The sequence below is a fragment of the Mustelus asterias genome, chromosome 8 (assembly GCF_964213995.1).
Source record: "Mustelus asterias chromosome 8, sMusAst1.hap1.1, whole genome shotgun sequence".
Lineage (NCBI taxonomy): Eukaryota > Metazoa > Chordata > Chondrichthyes > Carcharhiniformes > Triakidae > Mustelus > Mustelus asterias.
In genome coordinates, this window is record NC_135808.1 from 51172151 (window position 1) to 51195133 (window position 22983).

The 22983-nt window shown below is 46.0% G+C and overlaps 1 long non-coding RNA gene and 1 pseudogene across 1 annotated transcript in view; both read right to left on the minus strand.

Annotated features, from left to right (window-relative positions):
• Positions 1-4186: 4186 nt before the first annotated feature.
• On the minus strand, positions 4187-4316 carry LOC144498013 (U2 spliceosomal RNA; annotated as a pseudogene).
• A 2536-nt stretch (positions 4317-6852) lies between these two features.
• Positions 6853-22983, minus strand: part of LOC144497874 (uncharacterized) — a 470708-nt gene continuing 454577 nt past the window's right edge. The window contains exons 5-6 of the long non-coding RNA XR_013498570.1: positions 8031-8082; positions 6853-7750 (exon numbers count right to left, since the gene is read on the minus strand). This is a non-coding gene — a long non-coding RNA (uncharacterized LOC144497874). The remainder of the gene's footprint in view (positions 7751-8030; positions 8083-22983) is intronic.

Genomic DNA, 22983 nt, shown 5'->3' on the forward strand with positions numbered 1-22983 from the left:
TTCCTCAAAAAACTCCACCAAACTTGTAAGGCACGACCTCCGTCTTACAAAACCATGCTGTCTGTCACTAATGAGATTGTTCTGTTCTAAATGCGCATACATCCTGTCTCTAAGAATCCTCTCCAACAACTTCCCTACCACGGACGTCAAGCTCACTGGCCTATAATTACCCGGGTTATCCCTGCTACCCTTCTTAAATAACGCTACCACATTCGCTATCCTCCAATCCTCAGGGACCTCACCTATGTACAATGAAGAGACAAAGATTTCCGTCAGAGGCCCAGCAATTACATCTCTTGTCTCCCTGAGCAGTCTAGGATAGATGCCATCAGGCCCTGGGGATTTGTCAGTTTTAATGTTACCTAAAAAAACTAACACTTCCTCCCTTGTAATGGAGATTCTCTCTAATGGGTCAACACCTCCCTCTGAGACACTTCCAGTCAACAAGTCACTCTCCTTTGTGAATACCGATGCAAAGTATTCATTTAGGATCTCCCCTATTCCCTTGGGTTCTAAGCATAATTCCCCTCCTTTGTCCCTGAGAGGTCTGACTTTTTCCCTGACAACTCTTGTTCCTAACATATGAATAAAATGCCTTAGGATTCTCCTTCTGCCAAGAACATTTCGTGACCTCTTTTTGCCCTTCTAACTCCCCGTTTGAGTTCTTTCCTACTCTCTCTGTATTCCTCCAGAGCTCCATCTGTTTTCAGTTGCCTGGACCTAACGTGCGCCTCTCTTCTTTTTGATCAGATCCTCAATTTCCCTGGTTATCCACAGCTCTTGAATCCTACCTTTCCTATCCTTCCCTTTTACAGGCACATGCCTGTCCTGCAGCCTTATCAACTGTTCCTTAAAAGACTCCCACATGCCAGACGTGGACTTACCCCCGAACAGCCTCTCCCAATCAACGGCCACCAATTCCTGCCTAATTCGGCTATAGTTAGCCTTCTCCCAATTTAGCACCCTACCCTTAGGACAACACTCGTCCTTGTCCATTACTACCCTAAAGTTAACAGAGTTGTGGTCACTATTTGCCACATGTTCCCCTACCGAAACTTTGACGACCTGACCGGGCTCATTTCCCAGAACTAGATCCAGTATAGCCCCCTCTCTAGTTGGGCTATCTACATACTGTTCCAAAGAACCTTCTAGTATGCATTTTACAAATTCCTCCCCGTCCAGACCCCCAGCCCTAAGCACTTTCCAGTCTATACCAGGGAAATTGAAGTCTCTCACTACAACAACCTTATTTTTTCTGCACATATCCAGAATCTCCTGATATATCCGTTCCTCCACTTCCCGTGGGCTGTTGGGTGGCCTGTAGTATACCCCCAACATAGTGATTGCACCTTTCCTGTTTCTGAGCTCCACCCACAGCGACTCATTACATGACCCCTCTAAATTGTCCACCCTCTGCACCGCTGTAATATGCTCCCTAACTAATATCGCTACTCCCCCACCTTTTTTAGCCCCTCCTCTGTCTCGCCTAAAACACTTATACCCCGGAATATTCAGCTGCCAGTCCTGTCCTTTTAACCATGTCTCCGTCACCGCGTAAGCATTAAGGCCCTAAGTTCGTCTGTCTTACCCGTTACATTCCTCGCATTGAAGCAGATGCACTCCAGACCTCCAGGCCCACTCAGGTCATCCTGCTCCAGAATGCTCTTCTTCTTAGCTAGCCTTGCCCTGGCCCCCAGCTCGACCCCAGCCTTCGTACTTACTGACCTACTGTTTTGATTCCCACCCCCCTGCCACACTAGTTTAAACCCTGCCGAAACACTAGCAAAACTCCCAGCCAGGATATTTGTGCCCTTCCAGTTAAGGTGTAACCCATCCTTTCCGTACAGGTGCCGTCCTCTCATGAAGACTTCCCAATGATCTATGAATTTGAAACCCTCCCTCTTGCACCAGTCCTTTAGCTACGTGTTCAATTGTCCTGAGATGCGTAGGTTAGGGGGATTAGTGGGTAAATATGTGGGGGTAGGGCCTGGGTGGGATTGTGGTCGGTGCAGACTCGATGGGCCGAATGGCCTCCTTCTGCACTGTAGGGTTTCTATGATTTCTAAGTCTGCACTGACTCTAAAAGAACACCAACCACCCCCTCCCCCAGCTCACGTTTCCTTGCACATTTAGCATAGCTAATCCACCTAAAGTACATGCTGAAGGTGGATCCAGCCCTGTTCAGGCTCTTGAAACACATCTTCAGCCTGTTGATGGCTGGTGTGATCACATATCTGATGGCCATATGTCACTCACTGTAGCACTGTTTGGTTTCATGGTTTGGGTTACTGCTGGGTGTCATCAGCTAAGTTTGAAGTGGGCATCCTTTTCTCTCCTAAAAACCACCCATAAGTCTTGTGGCAGGAGTGAGGATGGCAGGGAACTTGTCCTGTTGCACAAGGTAAGAATGATGGAAACTCTGAGGGAAACTTGCACACATCTGCTGAAATAGCTTTTTGAGTTTGTACAGCTTCTGCACGTTGTTGAAGCGGAAACTCTGACAGTTTATGAATACTGAATGATGTGGTCTGTGGATTCTCGACTGTTGGACTGCCCCTCTGTAACCCCCACAACTTGCCTGGATGTGCAAAATCTCACTGGCTGTCCTGTCTGGAGACAAAGAACAAAACAAAGAACAAAGAACAATACAGCACAGGAACAGGCCCTTCGGCCCTCCAAGCCTGTGCCGCTCCCTGGTCCAAACTAGACCATTCTTTTGTATCCCTCCATTCCCACTCCGTTCATATGGCTATCTCGATAAGTCTTAAACGTTCCCAGTGTGTCCGCCTCCACCACCTTGCCTGGCAGCGCATTCCAGGCCCCCACCACCCTCTGTGTAAAATATGTCCTTCTGATATCTGTGTTAAACTTCCCCCCCCTTCACCTTGAACCTATGACCCCTCGTAAACGTCACCACCGACCTGGGGAAAAGCTTCCCACCGTTCACCCTATCAATGCCTTTCATAATTTTATACACCTCTATTAAGTCTCCCCTCATCCTCCATCTTTCCAGGGAGAACAACCCCAGTTTACCCAATCTCTCCTCATAACTAAGCCCCTCCATACCAGGCAACATCCTGGTAAACCTCCTCTGTACTCCAAAGCCTCCACGTCCTTCTGGTAGTGTGGCGACCAGAACTGGACGCAGTATTCCAAATGCGGCCGAACCAACGTTCTATGCATCTGCAACATCAAACCCCAACTTTTATACTCTATGCCCCGTCCTATAAAGGCAAGCATGCCATATGCCTTCTTCACCACCTTCTCCACCTGTGACGTCACCTTCAAGGATCTGTGGACTTGCACACCCAGGTCCCTCTGCGTATCTACACCCTTTATGGTTCTGCCATTTATCGTATAGCTCCTCCCTACATTATTTCTACCAAAATGCATCACTTCGCATTTATCAGGATTGAACTCCATCTGCCATTTCTTTGCCCAAATTTCCAGCCTATCTATATCCTTCTGTAGCTTCTGACAATGCTCCTCACTATCTGCAAGTCCTGCCAATTTTGTGTCGTCCGCAAACTTACTGATCACCCCAGTTACACCTTCCAGATCGTTTATATAAATCACAAACAGCAGAGGTCCCAATACAGAGCCCTGCGGAACACCACTAGTCACAGACGATACACATCTCTTTAACCTGTGCTTAATGCTCCCTCCACTCACATTGTCTGTACCTTTAAGACTTGATTAGCTGTAAAGACTCACATTCCAATCATTATTCATGTAAATTGAGTTTGTGTCTTTGTGCCCTGTTTGTGATCAGAACTCCCACCCACCTGATGAAGGAACAGCCTGTTCCAAAAGCTAGTGGCTTTTGCTACCAAGTAAACCTGTTGGACTTTGACCTGGTGTTGTTAGACTTCTTGCTGTAGGAGCCAGCCAGAGGTGCAAACCTCCTTTTGACTGGCACTGAAGCTACAGTTGACAAAATTGTTGGCCCTGCTTAACCCATAGGTAATCGATCTTAAATTAAAAAAAATTTTTTTAAATACTTTTCCAATTCAATCAAATCAAATCCAATTCAGAGTCTCAACAAGTTGAGACATTTCCGATCCAGGCTGACAAGACAGGGCGAGCGACTAAACCACCCTGTCCCGGGCCTGATCTACATGAGTCAAGCTGATTGGAGAAGGGGGAGGATCCTCCTCCAAGACTTGAGCTCATTTGCATCTTAGCCAAAAGGCCGAGATGCCGCTTTTAAAAATTGCTTCATATGAAACATATGAAGCCTCAGCGTAACCTCATGACCTCAACCAAGTGCAGATCCGATACTACACTTGATCTTAGCCAAAAGGCCGAGAAGCGATCGATCTTAAATGTTGCATTTCATGCTCACCATGCGCACACAGGATTAGTATACTATAAAATTTATTTATTTGAAGATTAGAACTGGCATACACGTTTCAGTAGAGCTCAACAAACACATCTATTTTGGGGATTTAACACATAACCCACCAATACTAACAGCCAAATTACTGTCACATGCTGCTCTCCATTTGATTCTGTGATGACATGTCCACAACCCCCCTTGGTCCCAGCCATTCACATACGACAGGGTAAGAAACCTTGTTTCTCCAATAGGTTGAAACCTGTCCCTATTGCATATTCTCTGACTGGCCGTGTCTCTGGCAGAGCCCTGGTAGTATCAGAATCAAAATAATGGGAGGGGGACTTTGACACCAATTGGAAAAGGAGTGCAGGAGCAGAGAGACCAGAGGGGAGGGGGTGGGATTTGTACATAAGTGGTTGAAGATGACAGGACGGGTTTAGAAAACGGTTATTAAAGTATATCACCCTGGCACAGAGTACCAAAATAAGGAAATTAATGAATCTGCATAAAACACTGGTTCAGCCTTAACTGGAGGATTTGATTTGATTTATTATTACCACATGTAGAGGGATACAGTAAAAAGTATTGTTTCTTACGTGCTATACAGACAAGCGATGGAAAGGAGAGTGTTCAGAATATAGTTACAGATAGGATGCAGAGAAAGATCAACTTAATATATGATGTATATTGTGCCCAATTCTGGGACCCAGCCTTTGTGAAGGATGGGAATGCATTAGAGAGGGTGCAGAGAAAGATTTATGAGAATGGTACCAAGGATAGGTTAGAGGAACCTCGGACGGTTCTTAAAGAGAAAGCTGAGAGGAGACTAGTGTTCGAGGGGTGGTGGATCTGGATCATGTGGGTCACTAGGTCCGGTGGACAGCTTTTCTGCTAGGAGGCTGTGTATGGCTGCCAGCATTCACCCCGACTTCCTGAGCCTCCTGCAGCACTCCTCTTGTGAGATAGCAAGGCTACACAAGCTCGCCTGTAGACCCTGGGAGCTGGGTTATGGCTCCCACGTACTCTGCTGCTCCACTCTGTTATGCAGCTGCAGGACTTGGAAAGCAAGTTGCTGATGTTGGACGTATTGCCTGAAGCCCAATCTATGGCAGCAGGAGCCCCACCAATCTGATTCTGACTACTGCAGTGTCAAAATTAACTTTGGGGTGGAATACTGGGAAGAAACATTCATCCTGGGAGCAGGTAAGAGCAGCTGTGATTGCTGAGTGTAACAGCATCCTCTTGTGGCCATTTGTGTACATATATAAGGCAAAACCGAATTAAACTCATTCTCAGTTGCAGATGCCAATGTTGTCCACAGGAGTCATTTTGTTCTGTAAAGACATGACAGGCAAAGCTTGGAGGTGTTGTGAAATGTGAGGGGCTGGTGGTAAACTCTTGAGAGAATAGAGGCTGGAATGTAGGGACACATGGCGGATGAAATTTAAAGGAGTGTGAAGTGATTCATTTCAGTAGGAAGGATGTGGAGAGACGATATAAAATAAAATATACAATTGGAAAGGAGGGGGGTGCAGGAGTAAAGAGACCAGGGCGGAGGGGGTGGGGGGGAGGTGGTATTTGTACACCATAATGATATAGTACTGAAGGGAGCCATTCAGCCCATCTTGTCCATGCTGACCAAAAGGCACCCAGCAGCCCTTTCTAACCCCACCTTTTTGCACCCGGCCCATAGCCCTGTAGCTTACAACACTTATAGTGTTGAGGTTCTCTCCCTGCAACATCAACCCAGGCAGCGAATTCCAGCCACCCCACGACCCTCTGTGTAAAAACATTTTAAGAAGTCTCACAACACCAGGTTAAAGTCCAACAGGTTTATTGGGTAACACAAGCCACTAGCTTTCGGAGCGCTGCCCCTTCATCAGGTGAGTGGGAGTTCTGTTCACAAACAGGGCATATAAAGACACAAAGTCAATTTACAAGATAATGGTTGGAATGCGAGTCTTTACGGGTAATCAAGTCTTAAAGGTACAGACAATGTGAGTGGAGAGAGGGTTAAGCACAGGTTAAAGAGATGTGTATTGTCTCCAGCCAGGACAGTTAGTGAGAGTTTGCAAGCCCAGGCAAGTCATGGGGGTTACAGATAGTGTGACATGAACCCAAGATCCCAGTTGAGGCCATCCTCATTTGCGCGGAATTTGGCTATCAGTTTGATAGCCAAGTAACCCCCGTGACTTGCCTGGGCTTGCAAAATCTCACTAACTGTCCTGTCTGGAGACAATACACATCTGTTTAAGCTGCGTTTAACCCTCTCTCCACTCACATTGTCTGTACCTTTAAGACTTGATTACCTGTAAAGACTCGCATTCCAACCATTATCTTGTAAATTGAGTTTGTGTCTATATATGCCCTGTTTGTGAACACAACTCCCACTCACCCGATGAAGGAGCAGTGCTCTGAAAGCTTGTGGCTTGTGCTACCGAATAAACCTGTTGGACTTTAACCTGGTGTTGTGAGACTTCTTACTGTGTTTACCCCAGTCCAACGCCGGCATCTCTACATCATAAAAACATTTTACACATGATTGAAGGTGACAGGGCAGGTTTAGAAAGCGTACCACATCCTGGGTTCATAAATAAAAGGCACAAAGTACCAAAAGCAAGGTAATCATAATGGATCTGTATAAAACACTGGTTTGGCCTCAACTGGAGTATTGTGTCCAATTCTGAGTCTGAGCCTTTGTGAAAAGTGGGAATGCGTTACAGAGAGGGTGCAGAAAAGATTCATGAGAATGGAACCAAGGACTGAGGAACTCGGATGATTCTTAAAGAGAAAGTTGAGAGGACATTTGGGTTCAAAATAATGAAGGGTCTGGACAGAGTAGATAGAAACTGTGTCTATTGGTGGAAGGGGACAGAGATGACATGAAGAAACCCCCTGTTCACAGTGGGTTTTATGATCTGGAATACAGTGCCTGAAATTGTGTTGGAGGCAGATTCAATTAAGGCACTCAAAGGTGAATTGAATAACCGAAGAGAAAAACATTTGCACAGCCTTGTGGAGAAATCGGAGGAGTGGCACTCGGGGAGTTGCTGTTCTGGAGTGTCAACGGTGATATGATGGGCCGAACTGCCTCTTTCAGTGCTGCAACTGTTTCTATGAAATGAATCCTCAGTTGTTTTGCTGGAAGAAAACAATAAAGAAGGATCAAAAAGTGGCAAGATGAAAATGTGTTTAATGTAACGGGAAGTATCCAAAGCCCAATCTCCACCCGTCCTCCCTGAGTGTCTCCAATTCTCCTCTATCTGTCATTCCAATGCACGCTCAAGCTCCCCGAGTTTCACGTTGCCTCATTTTTGATTAAGGCTCCTTTGTTCTCTGGTACATACGATTTCTTTCTTTTTCTTGCCTTCTTTCTGCACTGGCGGCTTTGCTGACGGCTTCCTACTTCTCCTAAACATAAGTAATAATTAGGGGAGACAACAGGCTGAACAATGCACACAAATATCCGACTCGAGGCAAGACATGTAGTGCTTGATATGTCAACATTGGTCACGGTAGATGGCGAATGGGGTAAAATGAAAGGGCTGGAGAAGGGGCAGGTAGAAGGAGGAAAGGGTGGGATAAAATGGAACGGCGGGGCCCGGCTGTTCCACAAATATGGCAGTTTGTTAACCACTTTTTTACATTTGCACTGGTCTGTTGAACAGGATAATGAGCTGGTCTCGCTTACCCAGGTCCCTGATTTAACACGGAGTGTCTGTCACCCGCTGGTTGTTTAATTCCTGTTCTCGGTTGTGTTTGGGAAGAGAAAAAATATCATGGTTAATACAGCTTTAATAAAACAACATTAAGTACAACAGCTTTCAATTAAACACTTTGTGCTGCCGGTAGTTTGGAAGGATATGTTGGTCATGCAGGAAGGCCTTTTACACTTGCTGAGAACAAGATGCAATCAGGCACAGGAACCCCGTTCTCTGAAAACAAAAGGAATACGTCCAGGCCTTGCACCTATTTCAAATTATCCGGAAGCTTGTGAAGCCTGTAGTTCCCCATTGCTTTCTCCAAGGCAATCAGTGCAAATTGCCAACCAATCAGCACCCTTTTCTCCTGTGGTGCAAATTGTGAACATTTGAAATTTGGAATTCTTGTGTTTGTCCTGAAGAACTTCAGTAACGTCTCCTTTTTCAGCAGTATTGATAGATTTCTTTTTACAGTCATGCAGATTTTGTTACAGCAATATCGATAGATTGTTACAGTGATACAGATAGATTTTTGTTAGAGCAATATCGATAGATTTTTCTTACAGTGATAGTTTTTCAGCAGTATTGATAGATTTTTGTTGCCGCAATATTGATAGATTTTTTTGTTAGATAAGTGTTTGGGAGCGAGTGTGAGAGAAGGACATTAAGGGATGGGACATTTAGGACTGAGATAAGGAGAAATTCCTTCAGTCAGAGGGTGGTGAACCTGTGGAATTCTCTGCCAGGAAGGCAGTGGAGGCCAAGTTACTGAATGTATATAAGAAAGAAGTAGATGCAACTTCTAGACACTGAAGGGGTGTGGGGAGAGAGCGAGAGTAAGGCTTTGAGATCGAGGTTCAGCTATGATCACACTGGCACAGCAGGCTCAGTGGGCTGAATGGCCTACTCCTAGTTCCTTTATTTCTACGTTGAGAGTTACAGAGTCAAGATGAAGTTGAGATAGAATTCCACAGCAGAACAGGTTTGAGGGGCTAAACAACCTCCTGTTACTATCTCTGATAGTTTGGTCATGACAGCTGATATTGCTGCCTCAGGGATGGCCTCAGGTTCGACATGCAGTTGGTACCTGTTCCTGAGCAAAACAAGTCAGTTAGCCTCGGCACATCCCAGGTTAGTTGTGGGTTAAGCTGAAATCAGTTGAGCATCTGACCGGGGTCAGTAATGTTGCTTTTCGTGGTGGAAGCGCCTCACTCCATAGATTCACAATTGAAGAACACTACCAGAGGATGGCCAGCACATGTTCAGATGAATCCTCATGTGTACAACCTCCTCAAGAAAGGATGGGGAGCCAGGATGACTATAAGACTAAATTAAATTGTGTAATCTTCATACACGAGAATTGTCAGTTCGAGATATACTAGGAGCAGATTATTTTATACAAACATTACCAGAGGTGAGGTGACAGGGGAATGGGAGCTTTAACACAGCACACTCACACTAACCTGGCTCAGTGGCTTGCACTCTGTGCTCAGAGTAAGAGGGTTTCACCTCTCTGTTCAGGATTTGAACACAGAAATGTGGGCTGCCAAACCAGTGCAGTCCTAAGGAGTGCTGCACTGTCAGGGTGCTGACTTTTACTGAAAACTGACTCTCCACTTGCCCTATGTAAAAGATTCAATGACACTATTTTGAAGAAGAGCAAGGGAGTTCGCCCCGGTGTCCTGGTCAATAATTACCCCCCAATAAACATAACAAACAGAGATACTGACAGTAACACAGAGAGAGACACCAACAGTAACACAGAGTGACACTGACAGAACCACATAGAGAGACACTGACAGACACAGAGAGAGAGACACTGACAAAACACAGAGAGATACACTGACAGGAATGCAGAGAGAGACACTGACAGGAACACAGAGAGAGACACTGACAGAACCACGGACAGATACAGTGACAGAGCTACCGAGAGAGACACTGATGGTAACACAGAGAGAGATGGACAGAACCACAGAGAGACACTGACAGAAAGAGAGAGAGACACTGATGGTAACACAGAGAGAGAGACATTGACAGAACCACAGAGAGACACTGACAAAACCACAGACAGAGAGTGACAGAGCCACAGAAAGGGACACCAACAGTAACACAGAGACACTGACAGAACCACATATAGAGACACTGACTGTAACACAGAGACACTGACAAACACAGAGACACTGACAGTAACACAAAGAGACAGCGACAGTAACACAGAGAGAGACACTGACAGTAACACAGAGACACTGACTGGAACACAAAGAGACAGTGACAGTAACACAGAGAGAGACACTGACAGTAACACAGAGACACACTGACAGGAACACAGAGAGACACTGACAGGAACACAGAGACACACTGACAGTAACACAGAGAGAGACACTGACAGACACATAGAGAGACACTGACAGAGACACAGTGAGAGACAGTGACAGAAACACAGAGAAGCACTAACAGAGACAGTGTGGGACTCTGACAGAAACAGAGACAGTCGCTGACAGGAACTCAGAGTAACACTGAAAGAGAGATACAGAAGAAACAGTGAGAGACAATAGCAGGAATACAGAGAGATACTGACAGTGTCAATAAATATTAAAATGCCATGTACTTTTGTAAACCATGTCTGGGCATTAACTAAGAGATAGGAAAGAATAGGGAGTTCTTTGCAATTGTTATAATTAGTAGTCAGTGTTGTGATCCAGGAAACAGTTTAAAAACAGATGAGGTGCTGAAGAAGCAGTGGCAAAAAAGACCGAGAGGTAATCATCTTCAGAAAACACCTCAGCTGGAGATGGAGTGCTGAGGGCAAAAATCTGTTTATGCAAAAGATCATTTTCTCTCCTGAACCGAAGACCATTCCCAAACCGTGATCATTTAAGCTGTATGGTGTGGTAATCACTGGCTAGATTTGACCAATAGATTTATGGTTGTTGTTTGGGAAACAGGGTCTCAGCAGAGTTTAGGATTACAGGGGAAACAGATACTTTTGGGTTTTCATTCTTTGGGGACTTAGTGCTTATTGTTAATCTGCTGAAGTACAAGACTGTTCTTTGTCGTGTTTTATTATCATTCTTCTACTCAATAAATACTTAGAACATAGAACAGTACAGCACAGAACAGGCCCTTCGGCCCACGATGTTGTGCCGAGCTTTATCTGAAACCAAGATCAAGCTATCCCACTCCCTATCATCCTGGTGTGCTCCATGTGCCTATCCAATAACCGCTTAAATGTTCCTAAAGTGTCCGACTCCACTATCACTGCAGGCAGTCCATTCCACACCCCAACCACTCTCTGAGTAAAGTATTTATTTGATTAACAAAAGAGAGGTCAGAGTTCTCACTGTTTCCACAAATGTTTCTCATTAATATCCCAAAAAAAATACACCAAGCAAAACCAGCGTTTCAGGTCAGAACACTCTCACACATAACATCAGTGGGGGTTTCATACATCTGGAATATTTTAAAAAGCATAATTCTTTTGGTGTAGCGAATCTTACTTTATAAAGGTAACAAGTGTGAGAACCATGGAAAGCAAGTGAAAGGTTGTTATTCAAAGTAAAAGACTGAAGAAGAAATGGCTCTCACTCTAGTCCAAATGTATTTGGAAGTGAATAATATAATCCTGGCAAAATTGAAAAATGTGCCTGAGGCTAAACTGTTAGAATTGGCAGATAAATTGGAGCTAGGTTCACTTGTAGGGTGAAAGAAATCTGAGATTGTGGAAAGATTAGTGGAGCACTTAAACCCGCCAGAGTTGTCAGACAAACCCACTTCTCTGAAAAGTTGAGGCAGTGGAATTAGCCTGCATTCAGGCGAAAAGAGAAAGGGAATTGGAAATGGTCAAATCAGTAATGAGAAAATTGGAGCAAGAAAGAGAAAGATGCCGGTACTAGAAAGAGAAAGAGGAGAGAGAGCTTTTTCAGGGGAATTGGAAATACAGAAATTAGCAATTCCAGAAAGAGAAAAGCATTAAGAGCCAGAATTTAACTTTAGAATGCAGCAAGTTATAGTAGAGACACGGGAGCAGGGCGAGAGAGAAAGCAGCTCGAGACATGAAATTATTGGGGGGACGTTTAAATTCATACAGGCACTTCTAAAATTTGAGGAGAAGGATGTAGAAGCATTCTTTATAGCTTTTGAAAAGGTAGCTAAACAAGGAAAATGGAAAAGAGAATTGGACAATACCCTTGAGGAGTAAATTTGTGGGTAAGGCTACTGAAGTATATACATCTTTGGATGAGGAGAGGTTGAGGGACTATGAGACTGTCAAAAGACTGATCCTTAGTGCACATGAGCTAGTTCCGAGGCACACAGGCAGAAGTTTCAAAACACAAGTACACCACCTGGGCAAGGTCATCTTGAATTAGAAAGACTAAAGGAAAATATTTTGAGCATTGAAAATGGGCTGTAAATATCTTGAAAATGTTTCAAGCCCTTAGAGAGGTTTTAGAAGAATTTAAAAATTCAATCTCTTTGATTGTTAGGATGCAAGTGGAGGAACAAAGAGTTCAGACCATTAGACAGGCAGCAGAGCTAGCTGATGATTATGAACCAGTCTGTAAAGCCAAACCTTTTTACTATTAATTCTTTTGAATTGGAAAAAGATATAAAATGGGAAGATGTGAGGAAAAAAAACAGTCAAGGAAAAAAGGGAGCCACCACCACAGGAAAAAGACAATGCTAAAGAGGTTTCACCCATTCTGAAAGAAGTCAAGAGGGTTAGATGTTACCATTGCAATAAAATGGGCCACATGAAATCAGAATGCTGGTTATTAAAGGAAAAGTCAGTTGGAGTCATCAATCTTGAAAAGGGAAAAAATAAATTCAGAGAAGGGAGAACAAGAAGAACAGGTAGGGATTTATCCATAGAGTGAGTGAACAGCCAATGGAGATGAACGTGTGGACAAATTGTACAGTGGCTAAGTGACCAGCAGGTGGCGGAAGACTTCAAGGATTTTTTGGGACCCGGAAGAGTTTTTCCATGTGGACAGGATAGAATGGGGAAGGACATTAAAATCTTGAGAGATACAGGGACAAATCAATCCCCAGTGTTGTGGGATAAAGATATTTGTTGCCCTGAAGGGACACTAAAAGAAGTCCTGATCATAAGGGATCATGGGGAAAACAGGAAAATTCCTCCCTCTAGTGAAGGTAAAAACTTAAGGAACAGTTTTAGGACGAGAGAAGTAACTGTAGGATTAGTGGAGAAATGAGCTATTGCGGGGGCTCAAATCATTTAGAGGAATGATCATCATAGAAACCCTACAGTGCAGAAAGAGGCCATTCGACCCATCGAGTCTGCACCGACCACAATCCCACCCCCACATCTCTACAATTTTACCCGCTAATCCCTCTAACCTACGCATCTCAGGACACTAAGGGGCAATTTTAGCATGGCCAATCAACCTAACCCGCACATCTTTGGACTGTGGGAGGAAACCGGAGCACCCGGAGGAAACCCACGCAGACACTGGGAGAATGTGCAAACTCCACACAGACAGTGACCCGAGCCGGGAATCGAACCCAGGTCCCTGGAGCTGCGAAGCAGCAGTGCTAAGCACTGTGCTACCGTGCCGCCCAAATCTAGCACAGTGATGCCCACAGTAGTTGAACAGCCTGTATGTAATCAAGCTACAGATTCCTTACAAAAATAATATCCTGGGATGTTCCCAGATTGTGTAGTGACAAGATCACAGGCACTTAAACCTAAAGGACAATCAGAATTGAAGAAATCGGGTGAGGCAAAAGAGGTTAGCTCATCGGATGTGATTTTTCACAAATTGACTGCAAAGGAAGCAGGTGGAGATAAAGAGACAGATGTGTTTACTTCAAACAGATTGTTTGCAGATTCCAAATTACACCACATTTATCAAATAGCCTATTCAACGTTGGAAGCACAGAGCATTCCTGAATGTTATTATGTCAAGGATAAGGTCCTGATGAGAGAGCACATCTGACAGATGGGCAGAACTTCAGATTGTGCTACTTCTTGAATAGAAACATTGAAAAACTACAGCACAAAACAGGCCCCACAAGTTGTGCCGAACATATCCCTACCTTCTAGGCCTACCTATAACCCTCCATCCTATTAAGTCCCATGTACTCATCCAGGAGTCTCTTAAAATACCCTCTGCCTGATCCTCTACCTGCTTAAGTTTTTCCTTTACCATCTCACCAAACAGAGTGTTAGCTAACTGGACCTCAACTCCTTCATCTTTCTCTTTTATTCTCCCTTCCTGTTTTAACTTATGGCTATGGGATCTTGTCACCACATATTCTGGAAAAATTCCAGGGTATTTTTCTTTTAACTCTTCATTCCCTGATTTTCTTCTGACTTTTCCATTACAATGGGCATCACTCCCACATTTGATCCACCTATATAGAACTCATAGAAACCCTACAGTGCAGAAGGAGGCCATTCGGCCCATCGAGTCTGCACCGACCACAATCCCACCCAGGCCCTACCCCCACATATTTACCCGCTAATCCACGCATCTCAGAACTCTAAGGGGCAATTTTTAACCTGGCCAATCAACCTAACCCGCACATCTTTGGACTGTGGGAGGAAACCGGAGCACCCGGAGGAAACCCACGCAGACACGAGGAGAATGTGTAAACTCCACACAGACAGTGACCCGAGCCGGGAATCGAACCCGGGACCCTGGAGCTGTGAAGCAGCAGTGCTAACCACTGCGCTACCGTGCCGCCCCAAGGATAAATGGTATTCCTTGAATAGCTAAGTTTTCCATCACTCCCACTATCACTTCCCCAATCTTGACTGGACTTTCCAGCCTTATTTTACACAGGGGAACACTACTCCTCTCTCCATTTATTCCACAGATTACCATTTTCTCAGGCAATATTTCAGAAAGAGTGCAAATATTTTCATCTCTTACTATTAATGACAGACTAGCTCCCGTATCTCTCAATATTTTAACTTCTTTACCTGGTCCCCCTGCTCTACCTGAGTAAACCTTACCCACATAGGTGAAGTCTTTGAAAAGATCGGGTGCTATCTTACTATCCAGCCCATGCCTAGATGTGCACTCTCCTTCAGCTCCTCAACTTCTTTCGAGATTTCCTTCCCTGTTTTAACTAATCCCACTGGCTGAGCATCTTTTACCACATCCTTTCTTCCAGTGCCTCTCTTAAGCCACCAGCACTGTGAATTTTTGTGTCCCACCTTATCACAGTGGAAACACCCGAGGTCTTTCACCTCTTTTCCACCCTCTTGAGTTTCTTTTTTCCACAAGTGGTAAATTGTTCCCAGTGTGATCTACTTTTTGTTTTTCATTGTAGAATCTCCCTCTTTCCCAATTTCTATCACTCATGGAATGAAATTGCTGTTAGAAGCTAGTTTGCAATTTATGCACTAATGTGCATCATCTGCCATCTCTGCAGCTCTTCTTGCTGTTTCAACTTTCTGGTCCTCAACATGAATTCATATCACTTCTGGAAGTGAGTTTTTAAACTCCTTCAGCAGAATAATATCATTAATAGCCTCATATGTCTTTTCTATCTTTAATGTTCCCACCCGTCTATCGAAGTTGCTCTGCTTGATTCTTTCAAACTCGATATATGTCCTGACCTGGTTCCTTTCTTATATTTCTGAATCGTTATCTATATGCATCTGGTACCAATTCGTAAGCACTCAAACAGCCTTCTTTACTTCTTCATATTTTCCTGACACTTCCTCTGATAGCGCTACAAAGACCTCAGTAGCCCTGCCTACCAACTTGTTCTGAATTAACATCACCCACACCTCTTCTGGCCATCTCATCTGTGTAGCCAATTTCTCAAAGGAGATGAAACAGTCTTATGCGTCCTTCTCATCGAATTTTGGTAATGTTTGGACATATTTGTATATATCCCTACCAGGCATGTTGGCTACGCTGAGCTTGTTCACCATCACTTCCATCTTGTATTTTTACTTTTGTCATTTGAAGTCTTTTTGCTTCAACTTCCAACTTCATCTTTTCCAACTCAAACCATTTTTCTCTTTCTTCTCTCTCTTTTTTCCCCTCTCTCTTTTTCTAACTCCAGCCTTTTAAGTTCACTTTCTAACTCCAATCATCTTATTTAAAATTTAATTTTTTCTAACTTTACTGTACTTGACTGTTCCCCTGATATATCTAAATGCTTTCCTATAATCCCTGGTTAAACCCAATTTTAGCCTGTGTGCCAATTCTACAAGTATCACCTTTTTCTGTCTTTCTAAACTCTCTTGGCAAATTTGGGAAGCATCTTCAACCCCCAGAACCTCTTTAGCATTTTAGGAGCCATTTCCCCACTTTTGATTTAACCGGCTTGTTGTCGGTTAACAGATCTTCCACTTCAGGTTTATTTAAAGATCTAGGACTGTTCAAATCCAGGTCCTGAGGATCTTCGACTGTTCAAATCCAGGACCTGAGCCCCAAATCTGTTATGAAGGGGGAAGTTGATTTCCTCTCTGAGAACTAACACTCAACCATTCAAAGAGAAGTACCTCTCTTCATAATCGGGTAAAGTGTGTGAGAAGGGGTAATGTCTGCAAATTTTAGTGGTCAAATCAAAATAACTACCCGAGATTCTCTCTGAAAAAGCAACAAGTAACTATTTGTCTAACTAACAGTGAACAGGTTAACTAAACTATTAACAACCCAAATAAAATACTATTCTAATTGAATGCTGTTTAGATAAACACAATTCCCACTTATTAACAAAAAAAAAGAATATCCAGTCACTCTCAAAATATGTGATTTTTTCTTCTAGAATCTTCTGTCTTCTTTTCTGTCTTCTTCTGATTTCACTATCTTCTGTTGGTGCCTTTGTGATTGAGATGAGGCATTCTTTTAAGACATAAATGTGGCTGTTATCCTGGCAGAGACAGTTGCTGGCTGTGTCTCTCTCTCAAGCTGTGAACTGTGGCAGAGGCTGGCTGGCAGAGTCAGTGGCTGCCTGGCTCTCTGGAGCTGGGAGTGTGGCTCTTATGTCCCTGATGACATACCAAAATCCCCACAATAGGACTGGTTGGCGGGTTATCAAAACATCAAATTCAAATCTGATAGGCTGCCTAGTTTAAATTGATGGGGCGAACTTCAAAAACAACCAGTTGTTCTGGCAGCACCATTGCCCAGCCTTGTGAATCAATGTTTCAGTCTGTGTACAGCATGCACCTGCATCTCTTTTAACTCTCTAAGCATGGCAAAAAAATTACCTTTTTTTTAAGCAGACCAAGCAATTTTACAATTCTTAGTATTTTACAAGTTTTAAAAATAACTTTACATCACTAACTTCACAACACAGCTACAGAGAGGGAAGCTGACAGAAACACAGAGAGACACTGAGGAGAAGCACACAGAGAGAGACATTGACAGAAACAGACATTGACAGAAACACAGAGAGACACTGAGGAGAAGCACACAGAGAGAGACATTGACAGAAACGGACATTGAGAGAAACACTGAGAGACACTGAGGGAGAAGCACACTGCGAAACAGAGTGAAAGGGACTGACAGAAACGTAGAGAGACACTGACAGAAACAAAGAGGGAAATTGACAGAAACACAGGGAGAGACATTTACTGAAATGCAGAGAGAGACATCTACAGAAAAACAGAGACAATGAAGAAACAGAAAAACACTAACAGAAACATACAGAAGGACACTGACATTAACAAACAGGGACACTAACAGAAACACAGAGACATTTACAGGGACACACAGAGAGACATTGACAGAGACACAGAGAGTCTGACAGAGACAGAGAAACACAGACAGAAATAATGATGGAATCACAGCGAGAGACACAGTGAGTCATTGGCTGAAACACAGAGATAATGACAGAAAAGCAGAGTGACTGAGCTACACAGAGGGAGACGCAGAGAAACACAGAGAGACACCGGGAGAAACACAGAGACACTGAGAGAAACAGAGAGAGACACTGAGAGAAACACAGAGAAACTCTACTCTCCACTCACCTGATGAAGGAGCAGTGCTCCTAAGGCTCGTGATTCCAAATAAAACTGTTGGATTTAACCTTGTGTTGTGAAACTTCTTACTGTACCCACCCCAGTCCAGTGCTGGCACCTCCACATCACAAAAACACAGAGAGACACTGACGGAAACACAGAGAGACACTGACGGAAACACAGAGAGACACTGACAGAAACACAGAGAGACACTGACAGAAACACAGAGAGACACTGACAGAAACACAGAGAGACACTGACAGAAACACAGAGAGACACTGACAGAGACACAGAGAGACACTGACAGAGACACAGAGAGACACTGACAGAGACACAGAGACACACTGACAAAAACACAGAGAGAGACACTGACAGTAACACAGAGAGACACTGACAGAAACACAGAGAGACACTGACAGAGACACAGAGACACTGACAAAAACACAGAGAGAGACACTGACAGTAACACAGAGAGACACTGACAGAAACACAGAGAGACACTGACAGAGACACAGAGACACACTGACAAAAACACAGAGAGAGACACTGACAGTAACACAGAGAGACACTGACAGAAACACAGAGAGACACTGACAGAGACACAGAGACACTGACAAAAACACAGAGAGAGACACTGACAGTAACACAGAGAGACACTGACAGAAACACAGAGAGACACTGACAGAGACACAGAGACACACTGACAAAAACACAGAGAGAGACACTGACAGTAACACAGAGAGACACTGACAGAAACACAGAGAGACACTCACAGAGACACAGAGACACTGACAGAAACACAGAGAGACACTGACAGAAACACAGAGAGACACTGACAGGAACACAGAGAGACACTGACAGAGACACAGAGACACTGACAAAAACACAGAGAGAGACACTGACAGAAACACATGTACATTGACTGAGACTGAAAGAAGCACACATAGAGACACTGACTGAAACAGAGGGAGACACTGACAGAGACACAGAGAGAGAGACTGATGGAAACACAGAGAGACACTGACAGAGGCACAGGCACATTGACAGGAACACTGAGAGACACTGATAGACCACGAGAGATGGACACTGACTGACTATGAGAGAGAGAGAGAGAGAGAGACAATGACAGAAATGCTGAGTGACTGACAGCTACTTAGAGAGACACTGACAGAGACACAGAGGGACACGGACAGAAAGACAGAGAGAGACACTGACAGAGACACAGAGGGGCAATGGCAGAGACACAGAGAGACATTGACAGAGGCACAGGCACATTGACAGGAACACTGAGACACACTGATGGACTACGAGAGAGGGACACTGACAGAAACAGAGAGAGAGAGAGAGAGACTGACAGAAACAGAGAGAGATACACTGAAAGAAACAGAGAGAGAGACACTGACAGAGACACAGAGCGAGACACTGACAGAAACAGAGAGAGGCACTGACAGGAACACACAGAGACTGAGAGAAACACACAGAGACACACTGACAGAGACACAGAGAGAGAGACACTGACAGGGACACACAGAGAGACTCTGACGGAAACACGGAGAGACACTGACAGAGACGCAGAGTGACACTGACAGAAACACAGAGAGTCACCAATAGAAACACACAGAGAGACTGACAGAAAGAGAGAGACACTGACAGAAGCACATTAAAACTCCGGCTGAAATACAGAGAGACACTGACAGAAACAAAGAGAGAGAAACTGACAGGAACAGAGAGAGTGACACTGACAGGAAGAGAGAGAGACGTTGACAGGAACACAGAGAGAGAGACACTGACAGGAACAGAGAGAGAGACACTGACAGGAACAGAGAGAGAGACACTGACAGGAACAGAGAGAGAGAGACACTGACAGGAACAGAGAGAGAGACGTTGACAGGAACACAGAGAGAGAGACACTGACAGGAACACAGAGAGAGAGACACTGACAGGAACAGAGAGAGAGACACTGATAGGAACAGAGAGAGAGACATTGACAGGAACACAGAGAGAGAGACATTGACAGGAACACAGAGAGAGAGACACTGACAGGAACAGAGAGAGAGACATTGACAGGAACACAGAGAGAGAGACACTGACAGGAACACAGAGATAGAGACACTGACAGGAACAGAGAGAGAGACATTGACAGGAACACAGAGAGAGAGACACTGACAGGAACAGAGAGAGAGACATTGACAGAGACACAGAGAGTTAGACACGGACAGGAACACAGAGATACACTGACAGAAACAGAGAGATTTGCAGAAATTCAGAGGGATTCACAGAAACAAGGGAGAGACTGACAGAAACAGAGAAACACAGACAGAAACAGAGAGAGAGAGAGACAGACAGCAACACAGGCAACTGATAGGAACACAGCGAGGCACTGATAGGAACACACAAAGACTGAAAGAAACACAGAGTTACACAGAGAGACTGAGGCATTGACAGAAACACAGAGACACAGGCGGGAACACAGAGCGATATTGATAGAAACACAGAGAAACACTGACAGAGACAGAGGCCAGGATTTTACCATCGCGTCACGCCTGTTTTCGGGTGCAACGTGGTCACAAAGTGGGGTGTAAAGCGATTAGTGCAACTGGAGCCGATTTCTGGACTGGCACCATTTTACGGCAATAGGATTTCCGACGCGACCAGCGGGCGAGAGGCGGTTAATTTATTGAAATGCACTGAAATAAGCATTTAGCTGTCATGAGCGATCCTGGCACTGAATCATCTGGGCTCGCCTGCCTTTATGACATCGCCAGGAAAGGCTCTTGCCGGTGAGGAATAGACAAGCTCCCAGTTGACTTGGCCTTGTCGGTGGAACTGGAGGCCATTGAGGCCCCCTGGGGAGGCCAAATGCAAGCTGGAGCGCCCCTTGGGCAATGCCAGATTGGCAGTGCCAACTTGGCACCTGGGCAATGCCGATCTCACACCTGAATGCCAACAGGGGGCATGGCCAATGGGGGAGGTGTCAATGAGATGAGGGGTCAGTGGAGGCGAGTCGAAGGGAGAGGGGACAGTGGGGGCAGGGCTAATGGGGGAGGAAGCCTACTGTCACTCTGCAGCGATCGGTGGGGGGAGGGCAGCGGGTCCGTGATCAGTGAGGGAGGGAGGGGATCCGCGATCGGTCTGGGCACAGGGGGTTGCATCTATGGCGGCCCGCAATTGTAGGGGGGTGGGGGGGAACTGCTTCAGGCTGCCTTCAGTAGCAGGGGCCTGAGAGCTCTCTCTTTGTCTGTCAGACCCTTGCTACTGCTAATGCGCATGTGCAGCATGAGAGGCCTCCCTCTGCAGGCTTTCGGGTGCGTTAGGCCCCACCCACTGGCTTCTGCACCAACTAACAGACTCGCTCAGAATTTTGCAGCCAGATAGCGTATGGGGGGGGGGTGCTTAAAAACGCACCCACAAAATGGATCTGGAACTCTCCCAGTTCCTCACCCGCCCAGCACTTAGACTAAAAATGTTAAAATACCACCCAGAGGCCGGGATTTTATCATCGTGTTGCACTTATTTTCACGCATGAAAATTTGGTAAAGTCGGGTGTGAGGCAAGTGGGGCAATCTGCGCCCGTTCGCATTTTACCAAGGCCAGAAAATCACGCCATCAGGAACCCGCCTAACACGCGTGACATCAATTTAAATAATTCTGCATGGATTTCAATCCACTTTACCAGCACGTCTGCCTTTACCACCGCGTTCGCCCAATCTGGAATCTGTCTGGAACAGACATGCTCAATAAAAGTCCAATTCTGGCACTCCATCAGTGAGGGTTAGTGAGGAGGTAAGTGCCTACTGTCGGACGCTCCGTATTGCCCACAGGGGGTCATTTCATGATGGCCATGTTGTGTTTCAGGTGGGGAGGGCTCTGCGAGTGTGTGTGTGTGTGTGTGTGTGTGTGTGGGGGGAGGGGGGGGGGGGTGGGGGGGGGGGGGGGGTGTGGGCGGCGGGTGGCTGTTGCTCAGCAGGGTGCCTGATGTCCAATTTGCAGCACGGACCCGGTTCTCAGCACTGACCTTGGGTCTTGGGGATGCCGCTGGGTCCTAGTGCACGCAGCACACTTCCAGCTGGGGGATGTGCTGGAACCCTTTTGAAATGACAGTGCGGCAGCCTCAGAACCTTTCAAGCAGCACTGTCTATGCTCACTACAGGATACGTTCTCGGTCTGTCTTATTGGGCGGAGGATGGGGGGACAGTGTTGCTGGGGGCGGGGGCGGGGCTGTGTTGCTGGGGGGATGTGTTGCTTGGGGTGGGGGGGGGCTGTGTTGCTTGGAGACGGGGTGGCTGTGTTGCTGGGTGAAGGGGCGGCTGTGTTGCTGGGAGATGGGGGGCTGGGTTGCTGGGAGATGGGGGGCTGTGTTGCTGGGAGATTGGGGGCTGTGTTGCTTGGAGACGGGGGGGGGAGCTGTGTTGCTGGGGGATGCGGAGGTGTGTTGCTGGGGGATGGGGGGGGTGTGTTGCTGGGGGATGGGGGGCTGTGTTGCTTGGAGACAGGGGGCTGCGTTGCTGGGAGACTTGGGTCTGTGTTGCTGCGAGATGGGGGGTGTGTTGCTGGGAGGTGGGTGTGTTGCTGGGGGATTGGGAGGGTGTGTTGCTGGGGGGGCGGGGGGCTGTGTTGCAGGTGGGGGTGGGGGGGTGTTGCTGCGGGAGCGGGGGGGTGCTGTGTTGTTGGGAGACAGGGGGCTGTGTTGCTTGGAGACGGGGGGAGGGGCTGTGTTGCTGGGAGATGCGGAGGTGTGTTGCTGGGGGATGGGGGCTGTGTTGCTTGGAGACGGGGGCTGTGTTGCTGGGAGACTGGGGGGTGTGTTGCTGGGGGATTGGGGGGTGTGTTGCTGGGGGATTGGGGGGTGTGTTGCTGGGGGGGGGGGTGGGGGACTGTGTTGCTGGTGGGTATGTTGCTGGGGATGCGGGGGGGCTGTGTTGCTGGGAGACGGGGGGCTGTGTTGCTGGGAGGCGAGGCTGTGTTGCATTGGGGGGCGGGGGGGCTGTGTTGCT